General features: G+C 42.1%; 1 long non-coding RNA gene and 1 pseudogene across 1 annotated transcript; one reads left to right on the forward strand and one right to left on the reverse strand.

Moving 5' to 3' along the window:
- Positions 1-355: 355 nt before the first annotated feature.
- Positions 356-7,038, reverse strand: LOC135539752 (U3 small nucleolar RNA-interacting protein 2-like; annotated as a pseudogene).
- A 2,483-nt stretch (positions 7,039-9,521) lies between these two features.
- LOC135527096 (uncharacterized) lies at positions 9,522-14,036 on the forward strand. Its single transcript, XR_010453406.1, has 3 exons — positions 9,522-9,611; positions 11,953-12,115; positions 13,771-14,036. It is a non-coding gene; the product is annotated as an uncharacterized LOC135527096 (long non-coding RNA).
- The last annotated feature ends 440 nt before the right edge of the window (positions 14,037-14,476 follow it).

Consider the following 14,476-nt stretch of genomic DNA (forward strand, 5'->3'; position numbering starts at 1 on the left):
GTTGAATTCGTTGCATGTGACAAATATTTGTTTTTTTACACCCTATGGTAGGAGTGGGGACTATCGGCTACGCCACCAAAGCTATGGTCCGTGCACCACCTATATTCCAAAGAGTTCAACCTTCTCACTTGAGATTGGAAATATGCATTTTAAACCATTTCATATTTAAAGTAAATAGTGTTTTGATCCAGTAGAGAAGGAGCATGCCACTAGTTTTTCACACATAATACATTATTGCAACACTTGGCAGAAAATAGTTTGTCAGATGACAGAAGCGGAACGCTGTTTGGCTAGCAGCCACAAGTAAACTGTCTTAAAATGAAAAGGAAAGATTTATTTTAGCATGAATGTCCATCAATTTCTAATGTTTATGATAAAATGTAGGCAGCTACATTAATAAATGTTTTGCTTGTAGATAATCTTGCATTTAAACTTCCTACCGGAGAAAAACAACACCTGAGGAAATGACCCGCTGGTGATCCAATGAGAACAAATTTCATACAAGTGGAGAAGTGCAACTATAGCACAAAACTACTCCTTTTACATTAATGAGTTGTAATAAACCCTGACCAAAGTTGAAGCATTTTAGATCTGCTATTACAAAAATGCAGCCAGATGTGTTCTCTTTTTTTGCATGAAGAACACAGAATCCTACATTAACTCAACCTCTGGTGACACAAAAGTTGTTAAATCATTTCATTTTCAAATAACCAAATCACAGGGGATTTTTCAATCTACAGTCCACAAGCTGTGTAGCTGAGCGAATACAGGCACCAACAGCACAGACTCATATTAGATGCAGACACAACACGCCAATGAGATTTAAAATAGAATGAAAGTTGTTTTCTAACAAACCATTTACTGTAGTTAATTGTTATGCAGTAATACAAATAGTATTATTTCTGGAAAGAATTTAATTTACAAAATAATTTACAAAAAATGTCAAACATATTATATTCTAAGGCATACACAGATCAGCTACCCCCCATTCTTTTCTCCATTCACCTCTTCTTGTCATCGTTTCAGAGGAATAATGTAGAGTCCGTTCTTCGCTTCTTTCAGTCTCCACCATCGACCAAGCCTGAAAACAACAACCATTTTACCAAAAACAAAGACGGTTGAGAAAACAGAGCTTATGCGGTACATAAGAAGCCATTCAATCTTGTAAGAAGGAAAGTAGGTAATGCCATCACTGCCACTGAGGCAGTCTTAAGGATTTGAGGGTGAAATAACAGTGCCACCACCTGGACAACAGTCCTCATGGCAACTACTTACATACAGAATATTGAAAACAGGTCTGTTTAAAGAAAGGGTAGACACTGATTACATGATCAATCAACAAGTCAGTCTATAATGCTAGTAAGTATGCTCTGGGCTATATCTCTGTATGACAGGCAAGTAGGTGGGTACCTACCTGTGCTCCTATCCTACTCCTGCCACCAGGAACTTCCCAGAACTGAAGAACTTTAGACTGTTGACAAAACCAATCTACACGAAAAGAAAACGAATATGCCGTATTGAGAAGACAGATGTTTTAGTGCAGAACACTCTTACTAGGCAATTCCTCATACACATATATAAATAGGCCCAATGCTTAATCTTTGAATTATAGCCAATGGTGCTACCCACATATTGTTATGCTACACAACACAAGGTGTATTAGGTATGGAGCAGTGTAGCTGCGACTTGCTTACCACAGGGACGCTGAAGAGAGGCTCCAGATGACGGAACCCCTGACCACATTTCCACAGCTGCACCTTAGAGGTGTGGGAACCTGCAGAGTGACGAGACTACCGTTGTTCAATTACAGAATCATCAATTGGACAAGTAAATACTAGCGGTCAATTCCGAAATTATATCCAAGTCTGCTATGAATGCGAGCATGCTGATATTCCTACGCACACTACGTAGATTTACAGTATGCATTATAGCAAGGTGGTGGAAGTTTGGGGTTGATTGTTAAATAACTCACACAGGGTGTGTGTATAGAAGAGACAGTGTATAGTAAGGTTAGTGAATAGGACTCACAGCCGAGGCAACGTGTCAATAGTCCTGCCGTGCTTGGTGTATACACTGAGTATACAAAACATTAAGAACACCGGCTCCTTCCATGAGACTGACCAGGTGAGAGCTATGATCCCTTACTGAAGTCACTTGTTAAATCCACTTCAAATCAGTGTAGATGAAGGGGAGGTGAAAGGTTAAAAGGACTTACAATTGAAGTCGGAAGTTTACATACACTTAGGTTGGAGTCACTAAAATGTGTTTTTCAACAATTCCACAAATTTCTTGTTAACACACTATTCTTTTGGCAAGTCGGTTAGGACATTTAATTTGTGCATGACAAGTAATTTTTCCAACAATTGTTTACAGACAGATTATTTCACTGCATCACAATTCCAGTGGGTCAGATGTGTACATACACTAAGTTGACTGTGCCTTTAAACAGCTTGTAAAATTTCAGAAAATTATGTCATGGCTTTAGAATCTTCTGATAGGCTAATTGACATCATTTGAGTCAACTGGAAGTGTACCTGTGGATGTATTTCAAGGCCTACCTTCAAACTCAGTGCCTCTTTGCTTGACATCATGGGAAAATCAAAAGAAATCAGCCAAGACCTCAGAAAAAAAATGGTAGACCTCCACAAGTCTGGTTCATCCTTGGGAGCAATTTCCAAATGCCTGAAGGTACCATATTCATCTGTACAAACAATAGTAAGCAAGTAAACACCATGGGACAACGCAGCCGTCATACCGCTCAGAAAGAAGACGCGTTCTGTCTCCTAGAGATTAACATACTTTGATGCAGAAAGTGCAAATCAATCCCAGAACAACAGCAAAGGACCTTGTGAAGATGCTGGAGGAAACAAGTCCACAAGTATCTATATCCACAGTAAAACAACTATTTCAACATACCCGAAAGGCTACTCGGCAAGGAAGAAGCCACTGCTGCAAAACCACCATAAAAAAGCCAGACTACGGTTTGCAACTGCACATGGGGTCAAAGATGGTACTTTTTGGAGAAATGTCCCGTGGTCAGATGAAACAAAAATAGAACCGTTTGGCCATGTTTAACGACCATGTTTGGAGGAAAAAGGGGGAGGCTTGCAAGCCGAAGAACACCATCCCAACCGTGAAGCACGGCGGCGGCAGCATCATGTTGTGGGGGTGCTTTGCTGCAGGAGGGACTGGTGCACTTCACAAAAGAGATGGCATCATGAGGTAGGAAAAGTATGTGGATATATTGAAGCAACATCTCAAGACATCAGTCAAGAAGTTAAAGCTTGGTCACAAATGAGTCTTCCAAATGGACAATGACTCCAAGCATACTTCCAAAGTTGTGGCAAAATGGCCTAAGGACAATAAAGTCAAGGTATTGGAGTGGCCATCACAAAGCCCTGACCTCAAGCCTATAGAAAATGTGTGGGCAGAACTGAAAAAGCATGTGCGAGCAAGGAGGCCTACAAACCTGACTCAGTTACACCAGCTCTGTCAGGAGGAATGGGCCAAAATTCATCCAATTTATTGTAGGAAGCTTGTGGAAGGCAACCAGAAATGTTTGACCCAAGTTAAACAATTCAAAGGCAATGCTACCAAATACAAATTGAGTGTAAACTTCTGACCCACTGGGAATGTGATGAAAGAAATAAAAGCTGAAATAAAACAAATTCTCTGTTATTCTGACATTTCACATTCTAAAAATGAAGTGTTGATCCTAACTGACCTAAGACAGGGATTTTTTACTATGATTAAAATGTCAGGAATTGTGAACTGAGTTAAAAATGCATTTGGCTAAGGTGTATGTAAACTTCTGACTTCAACTGTATAAGCCTTGAGACAATTGAGACATGGATGGTGTATGTGTGCCATTCAGAGAGTGAATGGGCTACACAAAAAAAAAAAATGCCTTTGAATGGTGTATGGTAGTTGGTGCACCGGTTTGTGTCAAGAACTGCAACGCTGCTGTTTATTTTTTACACTCAACAGTTTCCTGTGTGTATCAACTATGGCTCACCACCCAAAGGACATCCAGCCAACTTGGAAATCTGTGGGAAGTTTGAGTCAACATAGGTCAGCATTCCTGTGGAACGCTTTGACACCTTGTAGTCCATGCCCCGACAAATTGAGCCTGCTCTGGGGGAAAGGGGTAACACCTATTAGGAAGGTGTTCCTAATGTTTGGTATACTCAGTGTACATTGATTGTTGAATATAAGTTACATCTATGTCAGAACGATAAAAAATTGCCTTATCTAATTATAACAGTTCTAACTCTGACAACTCAATATTATGAAAGAGTTTTGGTTCTGTAAACTCAGTGTGGAACTGTTATAAAGCTGGCGACTCTCACAGCCGTTAGTACCTGAGGCTACGGTGTCAGAATTCTGCAGAGCTGCCACGGCCGCTACCCAGTAGGGCTGCTCCAGTCCCGAGTCACCATGCCGACCGTGGGCTGCCTTCACCATGCTAAGAGGCTTCTTCTTGTTCACACTCCACAGGGAGACAGAGCTGGAGGGAGGACGAGAGAAAGCTTTTTAGACTAATGAAAACATTTGTAAGGAACCATTCCCTCACAAAGTGGTTGCAGAACTGCTAGAGGTGGAGTACAACGACACCTAGTGGAGTATAAATCCACATTTACCCATCATCAGCGCCTGTTATCATGTGTTCCTCATTAATGAGCTGGATACAGTTGATGGAGCCCCTGAGAGAGAGAATAGCGAAAATGAGTGGGAGGAGCATTACCAGTATGTTAACACACAAGGATAATAGACTCTCCAAGACCAACACAAACTAGGCCTATACAGTGTTGTGAGACTGACTTAACACAGAGAAGGAGACCAGGGGGACTCACTCATGGCCATGGAACACTAGCTGGGACTCCTCAGCGATCTTCCACACCCTCACAGTGCGGTCCCTCCCCCCTGCAGTCACACAGCGCTCCCTACTCCCACTGTCCAGCCCTGTGATCACATCCTGGTGACCAAGCCTAGGGAGACACATGGTCAATAAAACACAAAGCACATGCCAAAACATAGACATTACTATTCAGCTACTTACAGTGTCTCCACATAGGCGTTTTCGTCCACGTTCCATACCTTGATGGAGCGGTCATGAGAAGCACTGTACAAGTCATGGGTGCCCCTCCTGAAGGATAGGCCCTGTGGAGGAGATGGCACCGTTTGTGAAGGTAAATATTAAAGGATGAGAAAGCAAGAATAAAAGCAGATGGAAAAAAATAATATGGGAAGGTGTGAAAGGGAGTATATTTTACCGATACTGGGCCTCTATGTCCTGTAAACTTGTACAGGTGTTTACATGTTGCTGCCTCCCAGATCATGATCAACTTATTCATGTCTCCACCAGTAGCCAGGTATTTGCCATCCGATGATATAGAAATACATAGGACATGGGCCGTATGTCCCACATGGCAATCCTCTGTTCCTTTCCTCCCACCAGCTATCGTATGAAGTCTCTTACCACTCTCAACATCCCCTGCAGTTAGAGAAGACAACGGGAGAATGCATGAGTAAGTTCACTTTGACTGTGTTGCATTCTAGGTCACATGCAACTGATTTTGAACATTCTATTTCAGTACAACAAACATATTTCAGATTATTTTGGCGAAGAGAGTAAAATATTCTCCGGACTCACATTTGATGATGGAGCAGTCTTTGGAAGTGGAAAATACATGTTGGTCATCGGGAGAGATGACCAGACAGGTGACTGGCACCTCAACAGACGAATCTCTGACACATCTGGTGGCAGGAGCTGGAGACCATGACAACATAGGGACACATGAAGAGGACTGACAACTTAGAAAAGTCATAGCACACCATGTTCCAATATCCATAATAGTATACCACTTAGAATGCAATATATACATAGTTTCATTCTAAGTAGTAAAAGAGTGAATGATGGACAAGCACAGCGCGCTTTTACGGGAGACACCAAAACAAAGGTACTCACATCTTTTGCAACCATCCATTGGAGCTGTCCTTTCTGCTCAAGCTGAGGGGGGAAATCTATGAGATAAATAGCAGCAACCAAACTCATGTGACATTTACTAGGGCTATATACAAGCAACACAATGATGTAGCTAGTTACACTTACCACTTCTTCTTGAAGTCTTCCAGCAATCAGGTCCGTCTCAAAAGACTCCTCCTCTGCCTTCTTTTCTTCTGTTGATAAGACATGACGAACACAAACCAGTCAAGCATCAGATTCATGAAATGTCATTAAAACGCTGACGTTACCCATTTTAGGAAAGCTTTGTTGAAATTGATAATAGGTTAAGTAGCTCTTCCCTTACCGTCATCCCTCAATTGGTCGAGGTAAAGTTTAGCTAATCGTAGTTTTTTCTCCTGTGGGGTCTCATCAAACTCTTCTTCGACATTGGCCCTCCGTTTTCTGTGCAGTGAAAGGCTACATAAAGAAATTGATTCAACTCCTGGTTTTTCCACGCATACGCATAAAAGGAATTCAGTTTGTTAGCCAACGTAGCTAGCCAGCCAGCCAGCCAACTACACCTCGAGTAAGTTAGCATACCCTTCTGTTTCAGAGTCGCTGGAGATTTCTTCATTGTGCTTTGAATTTCGTTTTTTCTTGAGTTTGTTTCCTGTGTCTGTATCATTCTAATGCATCAACACAAACAAACATCAACGATTAAATGAAAGCTACGTGTTAGATAGCATTGTAATACGTAGGTCGCAAACTAAGTGCTAGGCTACGTGTGGCTAGTTAACGTTTGCTCCGTACTTTTCGTTTTGAACCTGCTGAATTCTCGTTCTTTTTGAAAACCTTTGGCGGTCCTTTTTTCTTTATAAAGAAAGACGACATGATAAGAATATATAGATTAACTATGAGGCACTGTTATAATCTTTACACTAGTTGGCACACATTTCGTCCACGGAATGCAAAATTGAACCCACATGGGCTCTTCTAATTCAACCGATCTATGGATACCACAACTCAGTTGTAAAATAGAGGATTTAATTAGATAATATTGAGGCCCCGGTTTGTCCCGCCCCCAAGTACAGACCTCTCATGGGACAATCGAGCAAGTAGGAACTAAAGTCCAGATGTGATTGGCTGAGAATGCAGGTAACGTCATCAAGAAAAGTGTGCGGAGCAGGGCTGGTCATTCCGGTTCTTTTCAGTAAGCCGACTCGTTCGCTTCAGCTCATAAAAAAGAGCCGGCTCTTTTGGCTCCCAAACGGCCCTTTAAAAAAAATATGTTTTGTATTTTATCTAGTCAAACAGTTTGCGATAGTTTGACTGTGATTGGTGTTAAAACAATTCTAATTAAATTATCAAATGAAATCATACTCTACCTTAACCACAATGTGCTTAAAAATGCATTGGTTTGTTATGAAAAATAATGGTATTAAACATTTGCATTTAAAGTCAAACGTTTTAATGTATATAAACAAAGTGCACATGCATCTAACCATTAAAAACAAATACAATCTGAACAGCATAATGGAATATTGCACCATATCAAAGAAAAATAAATAACAATTTGCAAAACTGCGGCATCCCACAAATTGAAATAATTGTAAAAAAAGAAGGATGCTATTACACATGTGCATTTAAAGTCTAACTTTGTTAATGTATATAAACAAAGTGCCTATAAATGTAACAATTCAAAACGAATACAATCTGAACAACATGATAATAGAATATTGTACCATATCAAAGAAAAATAAATAACAATGTGCAAAACTGCAGCATCTCACTTCAAACATTAAACCGGTCTCTTCTCTTTCCTCTTTATTGCCATGTTATAACCAGCAGCACACAGCAGTTATGACCATATTGCTGATGCGGTTTCTTCTCTCGTACAGTTGTGGAATAAGTGATTTTGAAAGGGTTTTCCTGCTTGGAATTGTGTACATTGGATTTAGACTATTGCAATAATGTATAAAACCACGATCGAAAATGGCTGGAAATCGGTGGCAATCATCTTAGCCAATGCAATATCAATTTGGCCTTGTTTTGCTACAGACAGACGTTTGGCATAAACTGGTCCAAGGCAGTCTGCGTTGCTGTGGGTCGCGGAGTAGGCCTACTTGACTTGAGTGGATATGTCTCCACGTGTGTATTTGCTGGCTCCACCACTATCACTAGTAGGCCTACTTGACTGAGTGGATACGTCTCCACGTGTGGAGGTGCTGGCTCCACCACTATCACTAGCAGGACCGCTAATTTCTCGAAGCTCCGCTACAGCTAGCTTCACAGTTGGGTGCACAGTTCGCATATGCCGGTGTAGGTTGTGCGTAGAACCGGCATTATATGAGATTTTGTTTGGCAAATTCTACACTGTGCTCTAACATTGTCTACATTATTAAAATGCATCCACATTCATTTTCCAGCGGTTGTTTTCACAGCTGTCCTTCCTCTCCTCGGCTACTAAGCGTGTGACTGTGAATTAGTTGGCTCTGGCCTCCCTCAAGCACCTTGGTTCAATGGTTGACATTGCGTGTCTGATTGACAGACAGGAACAACAGGTGAGGCTGTTTGTCTGAGTAGACAGTCAGAACGAGTGTGTGCGCTTGAGCATTTAGGCCTATATTATTTTATTTACTTTTTCGTTCTTTGAATTAGTTAATTCTATTCATTAAAATCTTTTAATTATTAACATCTTAATGTTTTAAATATTCTTCTGATATGTGACCCGGCTCCCAACTTTCACCTACAAGTTCTGGCTCTGACTCTTCACGAACGACCCATCACTAGTGCAGGGGCAAAATCCCCCCCTTCCCAAAAAGTTGTGATCCTGACACATTTTTCCTTGCAGAATGCAGTTAAACCAAGTAAATAATTAACATGATTAAATCATGTTTTTAAAGGAAGGTTACATGTTAAGCACAAACCTATAATAATTGGAATTAATTAGTTTTTTTTTGTAAAGAAGCACATTTTCTCACTGCCATCAAACACACAATGAAATTCTTATTGCGACCAAATACACACTTCCTCTAGCTACTAGCTAGTACCAGTTAGTACTTTTCTATGTACTTACAAATGTTTTTATCGATTGTCACTGTCTTAACAACAACATTTGATATACGGGTGGGTGGGTAACTTTAGCAGCAATCGGGTGTGTTAAAATCTGTAATGTGTTGCTTGAGGTAGGCACATTTGTCCAATTATTAGGAAATACCCAAAACTGCTAACGCAGAGTTCACATCCTGATAACGACCCACGATATGGAGTCCACAAAGATTATTCATTATGGCTGCTGAGAATGCAGTATCATCAATGTAGCAATAACCAATTTTAATTTAATCCCAATGTAAAACTAATGGATTTAAAAGTTGATGGAAGAAAGTAATGTACAGCTTCAAAATGTATATTTTTATTTCTTCAACTACACAATTTAATTATAGTGCTTCAGACCTGATGAAAATATGTTTTGTGTATTTAGTCAAATGTACTTACTTTCTGTGCCTGTGTTATATATTCCATCAGGGAGTTTTCCCACCTGGAAACATGGCACCCAAGCCGGCAGCAACAACAACAACAACAACAACACATTCCATCAGTGTCAACACAGGCTCTTCTGTCAAAATGATGAAGATCGGATCATTCTCTGGATAATTTTGGTGAGGTAATAGAGGAGAAGTACTGAATACCGGAATGGACATTCGGCCATAGAGATGAGAAAGTATATATTAATGATGATCAATTACAAACAGTTACTGCAGATGACCACCCTGATTACCATGATTATTGAAAACTTCAACAAGCATTTCTCAACGGCTGGCCATGCCTTCCGCCTGGCTACTCCAACCTCGACCAACAGCTCCGGCCCCCCCGCAGCTCCTCGCCCAAGCCTCTCCAGGTTCTCCTTTACCCAAATCCAGATAGCAGATGTTCTGAAAGAGCTGCAAAACCTGGACCCGTATAAATCAGCTGGGCTTGACAATCTGGACCCTCTATTTCTGAAACTATCCGCCGCCATTGTCGCAACCCCTATTACCAGCCTGTTCAACCTCTCTTTCATATTGTCTGAGATCCCCAAGGATTGGAAAGCTGCTGCAGTCATCCCCCTCTTCAAAGGGGGAGACACCCTGGACCCAAACTGTTACAGACCTATATCCATTCTGCCTTGCCTATCTAAGGTCTTCGAAAGCCAAGTCAACAAACAGGTCACTGACCATCTCGAATCCCACCGTACCTTCTCCGCTATGCAATCTGGTTTCCGAGCCGGTCACGGGTGCACCTCAGCCACACTCAAGGTACTAAACGACATCATAACCGCCATCGATAAAAGACAGTACTGTGCAGCCGTCTTCATCGACCTTGCCAAGGCTTTCGACTCTGTCAATCACCATATTCTTATCGGCAGACTCAGTAGCCTCGGTTTTTCGGATGACTGCCTTGCCTGGTTCACCAATTACTTTGCAGACAGAGTTCAGTGTGTCAAATCGGAGGGCATGCTGTCCGGTCCTCTGGCAGTCTCTATGGGGGTGCCACAGGGTTCAATTCTCGGGCCAACTCTTTTCTCTGTATATATCAATGATGTTGCTCTTGCTGCGGGCGATTCCCTGATCCACCTCTACGCAGACGACACCATTCTATATACTTTCGGCCCGTCATTGGACACTGTGCTATCTAACCTCCAAACGAGCTTCAATGCCATACAACACTCCTTCCGTGGCCTCCAACTGCTCTTAAACGCTAGTAAAACCAAATGCATGCTTTTCAACCGATCGCTGCCTGCACCCGCTTGCCCGACTAGCATCACCACACTGGATGGTTCCGACCTTGAATATGTGGACACCTATAAGTACCTAGGTGTCTGGCTAGACTGCAAACTCTCCTTCCAGACCCATATCAAACATCTCCAATCGAAAATCAAATCAAGAGTCGGCTTTCTATTCCGTAACAAAGCCTCCTTCACTCACGCTGCCAAGCTTACCCTAGTAAAACTGACTATCCTACCGATCCTCGACTTCGGCGACGTCATCTACAAAATTGCTTCCAACACTCTTCTCAGCAAACTGGATGCAGTTTATCACAGTGCCATCCGTTTTGTCACTAAAGCACCTTATACTACCCACCACTGCGACTTGTATGCTCTAGTCGGCTGGCCCTCGCTACATATTCGTCGCAAGACCCACTGGCTCCAGGTCGTCTACAAGGCCATGCTAGGTAAAGCTCCGCCTTATCTCAGTTCACTGGTCACGATGGCAACACCCATCCGTAGCACGCGCTCCAGCAGGTGTATCTCACTGATCATCCCTAAAGCCAACACCTCATTCGGCCGCCTTTCGTTCCAGTACTCTGCTGCCTGTGACTGGAACGAATTGCAAAAATTGCTGAAGTTGGAGACCTTTATCTCCCTCACCAACTTCAAACATCAGCTATCTGAGCAGCTAACCGATCGCTGCAGCTGTACATAATCTATTGGTAAATAGCCCACCCATTTTCACCTACCTCATCCCCACAGTTTTTATTTATTTACTTTTCTGCTCTTTTGCACACCAATATCTCTACCTGTACATGATCATTTATCAATCCAGTGTTAATCTGCAATATTGTAATTATTCGCCTACCTCCTCATGCCTTTTGCACACATTGTATATAGACTCCCCTTTTTTTCTACTGTGTTATTGACTTGTTAATTGTTTACTCCATGTGTAACTCTGTGTTGTCTGTTCACACTGCTATGCTTTATCTTGGCCAGGTCGCAGTTGTAAATGAGAACTTGTTCTCAACTAGCCTACCTGGTTAAATAAAGATGAAATAAATAAAAAATAATAAAAAAATGTTACATTCTTGGCTAGTCCATTTCTTTTTCAGATGTCATTTAATTTGCTTCACGGAATCCCTACCCCTTTTCCACCCTGCAGTATCAGTAAGGATTATTGCCCATGTTCAATACCAGTACTAGTTTAACTGTACTGTATTTTACACCATGGTGTTGTACTTTGTTTCTCTCTCAGGGAGAACCAATCACTTTCTGGGAAGAAGATGATCAAAGTCCTGGAATGAGAACCGACACCACAACTCTCCTGATGAAAATGAAAATGGATCATCTCCAAGCAGAACTGAAATATGAGCGCAGATGCAGACAGCTGGCAGAGAGGGAACTGAAACAGATGAAAGGTACATTCTAAAATTACACTCATTCCAATTGAAGTACTGAATCCTATTCAATAAGGTATTCACAGTTGCCCAACATATAAACTTTACTAGATTATTAAGCTTTATGCTTTTTTAGTGTTAAACATTTTTTTAAATACTTCTTATCATGCCAGATACTGAAAATATTTGAAACACCATGGTCATTGTACTCAGTTATTTATTTTTTTCATTTTTTTTTTCACCTTTATTTAACCAGGTAGGCTAGTTGAGAGTTCTCATTTACAACTGAAACCTGGCCAAGATAAAAACAAAGCAGTGTGACACAGACAACAACAGAGTTACACATGGAATAACATGGAATAAACAATAAACAAGCAAATAACACAATAAACAAGTCAGTGACACAGTAGAAAAAAAGAGTCTATATACAGTGTGTGCAAAAGGCATAAGGAGGTGGGCAATAAATAGGCCATGGTAGCGAAGAATTACCATTTAGCAGATTAACACTGGAGTGATAAATGAGCAGATGATTGTGTGCAAGTAGAGATACTGGTGTGCAAAAGAGCAGAAAAGTAAATAAAAACAGTATGGGGATGAGGTAGGTAGATTGGGTGGGCTATTTACAGATGGACTATGTACAGCTGCAGCGATCTTGCAAAGATGCGCTTAAAAAGGTTAATCAATTAGGGGGATTGCTGATTAGCTATTTCCCATCTTTATAACATGGCTTGGCTAAATACTCAATTCTGATTGGTCAAATGGGTGTTGTTGATTATTTTCTGATACTTTGTCAGAGATGAAGAACCGGTCAATGTACTCAGTTATTGTAGCGGCATCTCTTATGCCAACTTGCCAGTTCATGTGTCACAGATGGTGTCACAGGAGGTAGAGGTGAGGTCACAACATCAGATGATTCCACATTGTAGTTGCTGCTACAAGCACACTAAACGTATCCTCTCAGGCAAAGTATGTATATAGTTTGCCTGAGAACTCCCCACAGGGCTATGACTCCAACCGCAATGAGACAACCTGGTTAAATAATCGTTGAATAACATAGACAGCAATATGAAAGATATAAGGTATAGTACTTAGAAGGGCTCTCATGATGTCAGGGGGGAGTTGAGGTTTCTGGGTCTACACTTTAGCAATGTTACACCTCCTGCCCTACAGACTGTGTGTGCCCAGAGTCTCCTTATCAAACAGAACACTTAGCATGGCTGAGATGTAATTTCTGAAGTCCATGATCTCTGAGATCCCCTTGTACAGGTTCCTCTGCACTCTAAGACCCCAGGAGGAAGAAGTAGTTAGCATCCAGATAAAGTTTCAAGACAAAAAACAAAGTGTTTTGAGTACATTGCATTGCATTTATGACCAGCAACGATTGGATATTGTGTATCTCCTTTCATCATAAGTACCCCTATCCTGGTTATACCAGACTGTGCTTACCATTGTTCCCAAAACAATGGCTGTATTGGCTGCGCAATGGCTGCGCAATATTGGACTCACCTGGACTCCAGTACTTTGTTGATTACCCCCTCTTTATCTGTCTGCTCCTCACATTATTCCCGGTGTCAGAATTGATGTCATTATTTTTCCCCTGTTGAGATGCTGTTTCTGTCCTTTTTCATGTCCGTTGTTCATTAAATGTTCTCCCTGTACCTGCTTCTCATCTCCAGCGTCTATCCTCACGGAATGCTGACACCAAAATTGGAAGCATCTGGGAGGCCTTGTTTTTTGTTGGTGATGTCGGGTCCGGGTGCCGTCGTCGATGGAACCGGGGCTGCCTCAGCTAGCTCATCGTGCTTCCACACCCGAGCTGGTTCGAGAGATTTTTCTTGCCCCTGTGGGCTTGGCAGGTGCCCACCCAACGTCATTCTTCAGCCGGCCATCAGGCTCCCACGCCTCAGCCGATTCATCAGGCTCCCACGTCTCAGCGGGATCGTCAGGCTTTCACGCCTCAATCGGATCATCAGGCTCCCACGCCTCAGCCGGTTCATCAGGCTCCCACGCCTCTGCTGGTTCGTCGGGCTTCTATGCTCCAGCCGGCTTGTCCAGTGCCCCTGCCTCGGCTGGCCCGTTAGGCTCGCCCAGGTGGGCTGTCGGGTGGGGATACTGTCACGTCTGCCCTCGCTCCCCCTCTCTGGCGCTCGAGGGCGCCAGGCTGCCCTTCATTACACACATCTGCTTCTCGTCTCCAACTTCGATCCTCACAGGTTTGAGCCAGTCAGGTGTGTTTGTTTACAAAGAGGCACAAGGAGCAAAATGGTAGCTTCGTGAGGTGAGTAATTTCTGCAGCACAACTTAAATAAGGCGATCAAGTTACACTTGTATGAAATTCACTGCTAATGCTTGCCAGCTACATATCTTAGAACTATTAAGTTA

Source organism: Oncorhynchus masou, chromosome 5, assembly GCF_036934945.1.
Source record: "Oncorhynchus masou masou isolate Uvic2021 chromosome 5, UVic_Omas_1.1, whole genome shotgun sequence".
Taxonomy (NCBI): domain Eukaryota; kingdom Metazoa; phylum Chordata; class Actinopteri; order Salmoniformes; family Salmonidae; genus Oncorhynchus; species Oncorhynchus masou.